The following is an 11,555-nucleotide window of genomic DNA, read 5'->3' as shown; positions in this document are numbered from 1 at the left end:
GAAACAATACAGCAAACCATAACAATACGAAAATTGAATGAAAATAGTAGAAGTAAAAGAAAAAGATATAAAAACTAAAAGGAAACAAAAAGGAACAAATAAAAATGGCATAACATAAACAAAAGTTAATTAACTGCTATGAAGACGCCATCGCATTTTTAAGACACTGATTCCAGTATGAGCCTTAAGCTCGCTAGTATGACAAAGAGGACACAGAAAACGTAAACGTCAACGTAAACTATAAGTAGCCGAAAATACAATAGGAAATAAATAAAAAATAAATCCCTTATAAAAACCGCATAAATTCAAATTAACAAAACCCACCAAAAGACAGACTTAAGTACATACACAACAAGGACACGCAGTTTGAAATAAAGAATCTACTGATCCAAAAACGCTTGGAAACAAATTTATGAGCAAATTAATTGAGATTGGAAGCAGAATGCCAAAAAGAGTCATATCGAAGGATAACTTAATAGAGAGACAACTCAATATAACGGGATGCAAAGATATAAGGAGCTGTATTAAAACGTCGCAGTACCGAATTGGTATGTAGCAGCGAAATTCTAATGGAATGGGCGAAGGAAGTGCTAATAGCATGGTTTGGCCGTATTTGTGATAGTGGCAATGACAATGGATATTCATGAATGTACGACAGCAAAAGGATAAATGCCAACACGAACATAGATGAGGTCGCACTGCTACGCCTCTTCGGGCACATAAAAAATAACACAAGCGAACAAATAAAACCATAAATTTCGCTAGCAGAAAGGACAATAACAATTTTTTTTTCGCTACTATTATTTTTGATAATTTTTTCTTGTAGGTTTTCCTGATATTGTTTGTTGCCAAAGGGAAAATGAATACAAGCGCAAAAAAAAAAACAAGATGCAAAAGAAACACATAAATCCTGACTGGAGCATTTCTTTTGCGCTACACTTGCATGATTGTGGTCCTGGCATTTGTTGTTGTTACTTTTATTTTGGAGCATTTGCGGTATCAGTGAATGCTTCACATAATCCATTATCATTTTGCAATGTCCTAGCACTGCTTTATTATGCCGCATAAAGATCAAAATCTTTATAGAAGCAAAATAAGCGACATGCCATTAAAATTCAAAACATATAAACTCATTAAATTAAACACGACGTAACAATGTGGAAAAACAAGCAACACAACAAACACAAAAATAATACACAGGACAACTGAAGGAGCGAGTATGGTAAGAGGAAACGGAAGTACGAAAATTAAGGATAACAAATTGGAGTAGTGAAACAAAACATTTGCCAAAGCGCGTTGAACGATTAAACAATCAGCCAAATTGGAAGCAATGAATGCAAACAAACTAACGTAAAAACAATAAATGTCCTTTGTTGTATATGACAATGTATGCGTGTATGTGTGTATATCTTTGTTTGCTCGTAAAGTAACGTATGTGTGTGTGTCATAAAATTGCTCTCTTCAAGATGTTATAGTCAAGCAGAATACGTACAGTGGAAGAGTATCTTCAAAATTTTGTTATAAGTTCGAAAGTATTTTAGGTAACTCACCTATATTTGTAAAATCCATTTATAGAACTGTGATTATATTATAGTCTCTACACATTTAGTTAAAGATACTGAACATTTTACAGATCTTGCAGCAAAACATTATTGAAACGGAATCTATTCATTGTAGTAAATGTATAAAACATTTTCAGTAACTCACCTACATTTGTAACATCCACTTATAGAACTATGGTTACAATATAGTCTATATATAACTACTTAAAGATACTGAACATTTTGCAGATCTTCCAGTAAATCATTATTGAAACGGAATCCATTTATTGAAGTTAATGTACACAAATATTTTCGGTAACTCACCTACATTTGTTACATGCATTTATAGAACTATGGTTAAAATATAGTCTATATATACCTAGTAAAGATACTGAACATTTTGCCAAAAAATCACCACTGAAACAGGATCGATTTATTGAAGTAAATGTACAAAAATATTTTCGGTAACTCAACCATATTGTACCGTCGTTTTATAAGACGGTGGTTATTATCTAGTCTGTATATACCTAGTAATAATTACTGGGTATTTTAAAAATCTTCTAGCAAATCACTTCTGAAACGGGATCCATTTATTAGAGAATAGAATGCGGAAAAATTAAGTTGAAGTTGAGTACCAAAATATTATTTGAAACTTACGCACATTTGTATCGTCAATTTGTAGGATTATAGTTATTAAAGAGTCTGCATATATCTGGTAATAGATACTATATATTTTGCAGATCTTCCAACAAATCACAACTAAATAGTACGTCGGTTATTATATAGTTTACTTATACCTAGTAATAGATACCGGGTATTTTGCAGATCCTTTCACAAATAATTCTCAGAAAAAGATCCATAATCAAAGAAAATATAGAATGCTGGAAAACAGTTTTGAAGTTGAGAATAATTATAATGAAAAGTAAACTTATAATTTTAATTTTCGTTTTTATACCGAGTTACTGACTATACAAGAATATAATTCCTCTTGTAAAATAAATTTTTATATACGTATTGATGTGTTTTACTTTGTGAGTAAAAGTTGAGTTATGTTGAATTATGCTTTCAGAACTGATTCCTTTTCAATAGTTGAAAAGCATTATAGGTAAATACTCATTTAAGACCTTGATCCATATTAGACCCTAATCCTCACATAAGCGGTACAAAAGAATTTTGTTTGTTTCCTAAATTGATTTTTTTAAAAATCATTTATAAAAAATATGGGTAGCATTTGTACTGAAAATTTGTAAAGAATATTAATGTAAAATATAAAAGAAAATTAAAAATGCGTTAGAAATTAAAAACGTTTCCAGTTTCAAAACATAAACTACAGCAAGCACGGAGAAGTGGTTCCATATCATACATCCTTACCACCTTTACGTAGCAAGAAACTTTTATTTATGCTACAAATTTAATATTACCTAACCTGGAATAATGGCTATCTTTGTTAAAAAATGCATCTCTTTAGGATTGAATATAGAATATTATTAGATGCATTTACTACTTTTGCTATTACTATGAAAATTATGAATAGTATGAGCATTTAACACTCTTATTCCTGTAACTGTTCATATAACCGTGTAAGATTAGTAGATCATATTAATTTGGAATGCATACTACTCTATTCCGTAGTTGAATTTAGTATTAATTTGTCCACGGTTTGGTATTAATATGGAACACTATTAGATCCAGTTTCTAAAATTGCTATTACTATGTTTTTGCTATTTAGACAGATTGCTCTTTTAGATTAAAGTCAGATCAATTTGAAATGCAGACTGTCTTTCTTATTATTTCATTCATAGTTAAATAAGTCTTTCTGTCCAACATTTAAGGTTAACATCGCATAATATTAGAACCAGATTTCGAATTTGATATTGCACATTCCGGCAAGTAGTGCTGTGAGATCAATTACTAATGCAGACTATCTTTCTTATTACTTCATTTGTAATTGAGGAAGTCTATCTCTCGAAGTCTATTTGAGGTTAATACCAAATACTATCACATCCAGATTCCGATTTAACTGTTTCTGTTCTATTTGCTATTCTGATAGGTAGCTCTGTTGTATTTTAGGTCAGATCGATTTAAATGCAGACTACCTTTCTTATACATTTCTTTCTTTCTTACTTTTTTTCTTATTTGTATTAAATGAATCTATCTGACCAAAGTGTGAGGTTAATACCGAATACTATCACTCTAAATTCCGAATTTGTTCTATTGCTGTTCTATTTGCTATTCTAGTAGCTAGATTTGAAAGATTACTCCATTCAATGTTGAATTTGTTATAAATCTATCCATCCAACACTTGTGATTTATATGGAATACTACCAGATTTAGAATCAGAATTTGTTATTGCTGTCCTCTTTGCACTATTTTTATTATAACTGTATTTTCATATAAAACTTAGATGGAATAATATCTGCTCCAGACCTTGAATATGGTTTTAGTATCATCTTAAAGGTTTCAGTATTCCTTTGTTGTGAACAATTTTGGTTCCTCAAATCATCTCAGCAATTCCACTGTATCAAAGGACATCTTCCAAGTAAATACAATTCGACACAGTTACAATCCGAAATGGAAAATAGAAAAACGAATTTTCAAGCATTTTCGTTTAGAAATAATTACGTTTATCGCTTTTACAAGTGAAGTTACGATAACAAATTTTCCCATTACGTAGAATATAGAATAAGCAAAAATGAGACAAAATGAAATGAAAATGTGACTAAACAAAGGAAAATTGTTATTCATTTAGGGAACAAACGAAATATAAATAAATTTCCAAAAACAAAAATAATAAATACATAACTGAAAAACAGAAATTAAATAAAAAAAAATGGAAAATATTCAAAACTCGAATGCAGCAAAACGCCAAAACGCACGACAAATTCACAATGACAAGACAAATTATCCTGTTGATAAGCAACAAGACGGAAGCGGATGTGCTGCTCCTTGCTCGTAGGCAATAGTAGTATGTGGGATATGGTACCATGGGGATCAGCCGACTGAAGAATGGATGTGGGTGGTTGTGTGTACCGTGTGTGCAGAGCAGAGCTTATTTAACTCATTTAAGTGAGTAACATGAAGTAAAACAAAATAAACAATAAAACAAATACACAAATTGGGAATAAAGATTAAGATGCAATGATAGCGTTAAATAAGAGATACATCGGTGATGTGGGAAATGTGCTGGGAAAATGTTGAATGCAAATTGGGTTATTTGAAATAGAAAACACATACAAACATATTTCCCTTATTGATAACTATGGGAAAACAAATACATATGTATGTGATAAGTAAAGGGTTTCTCTCTTACAATAGAAACATTTATGGGTTTCTTTGTTACAATAGAAACATTTATGCCACTTCACATAGATAACAAATTGGTTATAAGCCATTATTTTGATGTGGGTTAATATTTATTTTTGACATCAAAAGCTAATTTATTGTATAACCGAGATTAAAACATAAAACGAGCACTTTTAACGTAGTAAATTATTTAGTCTTAATAAAATTTGAACTTATATTTGCACTTTTTCCATTGTTCTCCACTTCATTTTGTCAATAAACTGCAGTCAATTTAAGTGCATTTATCCGCATAAATGCAACTATGAAGAGACATCCTAAGAAGATTCTGCCTGCCTTGCAGCAAAAGCTAAGTGACAACTCAACTAAAATCAACAACCAAACAATCCTCATTCAGATCGTAAAGAAAAGGCTATTGTCCACGGCACTTAAAGTTACGACGTCCACCACTAAGACCGCAGTTTAGTGGTGCCACACAACTACTATATAAGCCAACACTTTAGTTAGCGATTTTTTAACGCCACTTGACAACAACAATTACCACTAAAAACAACAACAACAACAACAACAACAGCAGCAGCAGCAACAACAATAGCAATTTGTAGCTGTAGCTGTAGTTGCTGCGGTTGTTGGCATTGGCGTTGGAAGCGTTCCGTGCTCTTCATCGTCGTGTCGTTTTCATTGTCATCATCGTCAACGGAACAGCAACGTGTCGCATTACTTCTGTACGTGACTCAAATAACTAAAAACGCTTATCTGCTTGCTTTGAGTGCCATTGAGACACTTTGATTACAAAGCGAATTAGAAGTGGTGCCTAAGTTGGATAGAAGCAAGCAAGTCAACCAACTTCTTGCCTTTGCTCTCTCTCTATAGCTGTAGTTTGCTTTGTTATTCTTTATTTTACCAATACCAAATACCACACTTCAAAGATAAATCCTTACCAAAGTTGAACAGCATATTTTATTTCCACTCAACCTATAACAATGGATTCACTTGGCATAAAGTACGCCACTTTGTTATAGTTTTTAGTCTGTTGATTCTCCTTACTTTGTTCCTTACTTTGCTAGTTTCAATTAGAATTTGCTGGATTTTAGTATGAATGAAGTACACATATTTTTTTTTGGGTTAAAAAACTAAATACATTCTTTTCTCTCTATTTGTTCAATAACAATTTTATTACTAGCTCGTGTTATTTGCTTCCGAAATATTTACTGCCAACACAGCAGTCTAAGTTCTTCTGTGACCATAACCTAAAGCAAAAAAAATTAGGATATTTTTCTACGTCATCAGAAACCTAAAATATGTGACATGATGTAAAAAATTTCACGTACTGCACGTAACTGATTTGATCTATAAATACTTTAAAATTGATGGATGTTACCTACTGATAAAATCAATTCATTTTTGCATGACCTTGTTTCGGATAATATGTTCGTGCTGAAGCAATGTCAGATAAAAGAATTTTTGCTAAAGGATATTTCGCTTCATTTTTCATTATGTTAAATTTTCAAAGACTAAAAAGGTTTTGTAAACTTTCTCAAATTAATTATGTTTATATACAAATCTTTCTATAATAAATAATAAAAAGTGTACATAATTTACGGTAAGGTTTGAGGTTTGAAAAATCCCGAGATATTAAACTATAAACTGTAAAAATCGATTGTGAAGACTCTGTTGCAAGTATCTTAATCCAAACTAAATAAGATTCACGATTTTCGCAAACTATGTATGATGCTATTTAGATAAGTTTTACTCACACAAGGAGTCATTACGATAGAAGTATATCATGAGTAGTATAAATAACCGATGTCACAAATCGGGAGGATTGCAGGCCACAAATTGAAGTTACCGTCGAACTATGTATCTGCAAATAACTCTTTATTTTATTTAAACTTGCTGAAAATTGCATATCCACAATACTTTTCATGAGCACTATCTTATTTGTTTTAATTAATTTATTTTTTAGAAATTATCGATCAAAATATTATAATTAATTAAATCTTATATATATTTCACACACGTTTTTCTATCTTCATGCCGTGTCACTTTCTTGAATGCTTCGTCTTATTCTGCTTACATCCGTGTTCGTAACGATTATTAATTTTATATCGTAACTTCATTTCCTTCCTTCCAACTTCCTTATAATATCTAAATAAGTAAATCTAATATCTCAGTAGCTTCGGTTATACTATTTATATGACCAAAACTTGTAAGAATGGCGGATTAAGTATTCCTTAAAAACTGCTGACTAATGCAGATATAAGAAATTTTTTGTGCCAAATGAGACATATAATAAGGTTCAATTGTAAATACGTAGGCACAGAGTAACAGATAGTTACTATATCTGCAGGACACTGTCTACGAAATAGACAGAATAAAGGCTCCTCTCAACAATTACTATCAAATACACGGGTTAGACGGGAAAATTGGAAGTTTTGTTAATATACTTTTTAACTACCTGATACTTGTCAAAATGAGTTTATCGATAATGTCAATTTACTGTCAAAGATATTCAATTGACATTTGCAATATATATATTAAAACCATTGCTTTCTTTATTCAAGCAATACAGATCTTATAGCTCAAAATATGGTACTCTTACCAATAAGGTATCCTCTTAAGTCAGGCACACGTAATCGTATGTGTGTCTGTTCCTTTTAAAACACTTTCTTTATTCAAAAATTTCAACAGTTGCTTAGTGTCAAGAAAGATTTTGATGATTAAGTTTGTTAAGGTTAGGTTGGAATAGTGGTATTGTATCCAAACCCAATTGAGCTCAAATGATGACCCCTTGTGTTACCTAGAATTAGCGTTGTTCATACTAAGACCAGAAGGTTTCTCGAAAGAACCGCAGCAGTCAGCGTACGAACAACAACGTAAAGCACGACCCATACATTCAATCCGTAGTAAACTAACCTGATAAGTTTACTACTGGTACCCATTAACTTTATTTATGGTTTCTCAAAATAACCGTAACAGTTAGCGTACGAACAACACCCGTAAGTCATGCCCCTCCATTCAATTCATAATGAACTAACCTAATAAGTTTACTACTGGCACCTATCAACTTTATATATGGTTTCCCAAAAGAACCACAGCAGTCAGTGACGAACAATACTGTAAGGCACGACTCCTCCAATCAATCGAATGTAAACTAACCTGATAAGTTTACTACTGGCACCTATCAACTTTATATATGGTTTCCCAAAAGAACCAGAACAGTCAGTGACGAACAATGCTGTAAGGCATGACTCCTCCAATCAATCGAAAGTGAACTAACCTGATAAGTTTACTACTGGCACCTATCAACTTTATTTATGGATACCTTTATAATCTGTAATCACATATATAAAACTTTAGAATACATCGTCATTAAAACTACTTCTACTTCTTTGAATAAAACATAAAAGCATTATAATACTTCACTATTCTTAATGATATCTTTTGTTAGACAAAATTATAATCCTATAAAACTGAAAATCCTCATGTTTTTATTCCTTTCGTATCCTTTCCGAAATGCGTTAAGACTTTAATTTTTATTTGTCATTTGACCTCAAATAAAAATTTTTAGAGGAATCATTTAACAGTCTGGTAACTTCTATAAAAAGAGCATAAATATTTTTAAGTCGATTTTTATTTTAACAAAAAAAAGCAAATACATATGACCAAAAAAAAAAAATTAAATAAATATCTTTGAAATATTTTTAAAAAATTTTTCAAGGACAATAAAAATTGAATTTAAAATAAATCAAATTTTTACTACTCCGACTCCGTCTAGTGCAACCAGCGTCAGTGTTGTTGTCGTCTATGCCAGCCGAAAGCAAGCGAACTGTTGTCACACACTTCCCCGCACATCGTCATACTTCTGTCGTCAAGCACAAAATTTTTAAATGTTTACCAAAACATTGCGCACTTTTTTTTCACTTACCGGAACGAGACTTTTAACCACAACCAACTTCGTCGCACTATACAAACATACAGGGAAACTTACAAGCGCACATACACGCATTTACAAATACCAAAAACGACCACAAACCAAAGTGTTAAATAAAAACAACAACAGCAATAACAACAACGGGGATAACAACAAATCAGCAAAAACAATTTTAAAGCAATTTTCCTCCCACCCAAAAACAGTAAAACCAAACTTGAAAAATAAAACGAAAAATAAAGTTTTTGTTTTTGTTGTTTTTTCAAATAGTCACCAATTGTGACAGAAATAAACAAAACAAAAGGAGAAAACGCTACTACTACTACTACTACACAACAACACTTTACACAGAAGCAGAGTTTTTTGTTTTTTTTTTTTAATTCTTGTTTGTTGTTATTTTTCATTTACTACTGTTGGAGTGCTGCTGTTACACTTGTTGTTGCTGTTTTTGTTGCACTGCCCGCACTATGCTTGCTTGCTTGCCGAGCAGCGCAGCAGCCTAGCCTGAGCTTTTGGTAATTTTTGTGCGGCTAGACGCATAAATATTCTGATTTGCCAAAATTATGCCTCATGGCTTAAGGCTTGTCGCGTGTGCAATTATTACTTGTCATGCCCGTACACCGAAGCCTGTGCAACTGTAAAGCTTCATGGCTTTACTTTGGCAAGTTCATATATTGTGAAGCATTTAAAATGCAAAATATTTCTTAAGGCAACAGTTTCGGTTCATGTTTTTAACTGTTCTGCTTCAAAATTTTCTCGCTTCATGTCGTTGTTTTTGTTTTTGTTTTTATTTTTTCACAGAGCACAGACAATAAACATTAAATCTATGAGTTATGTAGTCACAGAGAAGACTGAACAGTCCTTGTGAAGGAAGAGTCTCGTTACTGCAACTAAATTAAGCCATAACACTTTATTTTAAACAGGAGTGTGCTTTTGATTAATAGATGTTATCTCTAAAGAATATAAAAATACTTCAATTTATTGAAGAAAGTAATTTTTTTTCCTTCTAGAGTACTCAAAATATATACCAGAAATCCAGTAAAGCTTAGAATTTCATTTTACGGATACTTTAAAGACCTTGACATAAACCAGTTTTATCACAAATTAATGGTCCAAACTACACTAGATTGAATATAATATATTTTTTAATTATTTGTAGAGTAAATAAGCAAAAGGAAAGTATTACAATATTTTACATCGATAAATTTATGTCACAAAGAGAAGAGATGATCAAGCGAGAAACGCTTTTACAACATAGAAACAGGCTTTAGACTACTAGACTAATGTCACTGCGAGACAGGTATATAAATGACAGAATCTAGTGATCGAAAACAGGATTTGTTATACTTCTGGTAGCAAGCACAACATCAATCAATCAATCCAGTACGTTCCCAGGGGAACAATGGGCACAACATCAATGGTCTAAACTAATTCCTGTTTCTTAATTCTTCACTTTTGACAGAGCTTGGTTACTTAATATCCATATTTTCATATACATATATATATATATATATATACTTTCATTGTAGAAAAGTAATCAGGAGGTTTCCCCTTGTCTGCCTGATTCCAATGCCGTTGACCACATACAGCAGCTCATCCGTCTCCAGGGGCAATTTCTCACCCCTAGAACAATGAATTGCCCTACCCGCAGATCTATTTGGACCACTTATTGCGACGATCGTTCGATCCCCTTTCCACGCTAGCCATTAACCAAACGTTACTCCACCTCTACCGCGTGGAGGTGTTGATCGGAATTTTGCTTTCATTGTTACTAAGACTTAAGAGGCATTGCTAAGATTAGATGTATATAATGGATTTTTCTAATTATTTGTAGAAGACAAGCGACAAGTTTGTCACAAAAGATGACTAAGCGCAGCACACTTCCACATTAATTATCATAACAGACAAATAAAACCATATTATAGTCACTGTAAAAAATCTACCAAATGACATAACCCAGTCAGGTAATATGGATTACAACCAAATGGAAAATTTATCGCGTTTATTAAATTATTCGCAGAAGGTCCCGTGGTTACAAATAGTATCTGTTCCTCGTGTTAAAACTATAGAAACAAGCTTGGAAACTATAATTGTAATAATGTAATAAAATTAAAACTAAAAACTCAGAAAGATATCTTGTTTATAACCAACAGTATGCAGAGATTTCTTGGAATTTTCCTGTTTTTTCAGTTTGTTACCTCATCTTAAAACTGTGTAGTTATTCAAAACATCTCAATCGTTGCTTACTAAAATCAAATTGATATTGATCTTGATAAACACTTATCTTATTTTGTGATAAATTGTAGTTATTTACAGCCATAGTTTTGAAGTAGACTGAGCTTCAATGCTTGCAGTCATCTTAATATCTAATAAGTTGTTTTAGGTTAAGTTGGAGTGACAGCCTTACGCACCAAAGCAAACCTGAAGACAAATAATGGCTTGTTATAATATCACCAAATAAAAAATTAAAGTACATCGACCTGATAAGTGTATAAACTTCCTTAAGTCCATAATTTCGCTGGATGACGACAGATAGATGAGTACAGCCAGGTTTATTTAGCTATACTCACATATTTTTTCTCAACTGCCAATTTGACCGTTGCAAATTAAATACCAATATGAATTGGATACCGAGATACGAATGTCAAAAAGCAGTGCGTCTTGACAAGCTCATCTGACATACAGTTACCCGAAATGTCCCTATGTCCCAAATGAGTTGAACACTGACATGAATAACTACCTTGTTAAGAGAAGCCCTGCTTTCTAGAACTATTAAAGAGAAA

This window comes from Teleopsis dalmanni, chromosome 1 (assembly GCF_002237135.1).
Source record: "Teleopsis dalmanni isolate 2A chromosome 1, ASM223713v2, whole genome shotgun sequence".
NCBI classification, from domain to species: Eukaryota; Metazoa; Arthropoda; class Insecta; order Diptera; family Diopsidae; genus Teleopsis; species Teleopsis dalmanni.
This window is presented reverse-complemented; position numbering follows the sequence as displayed.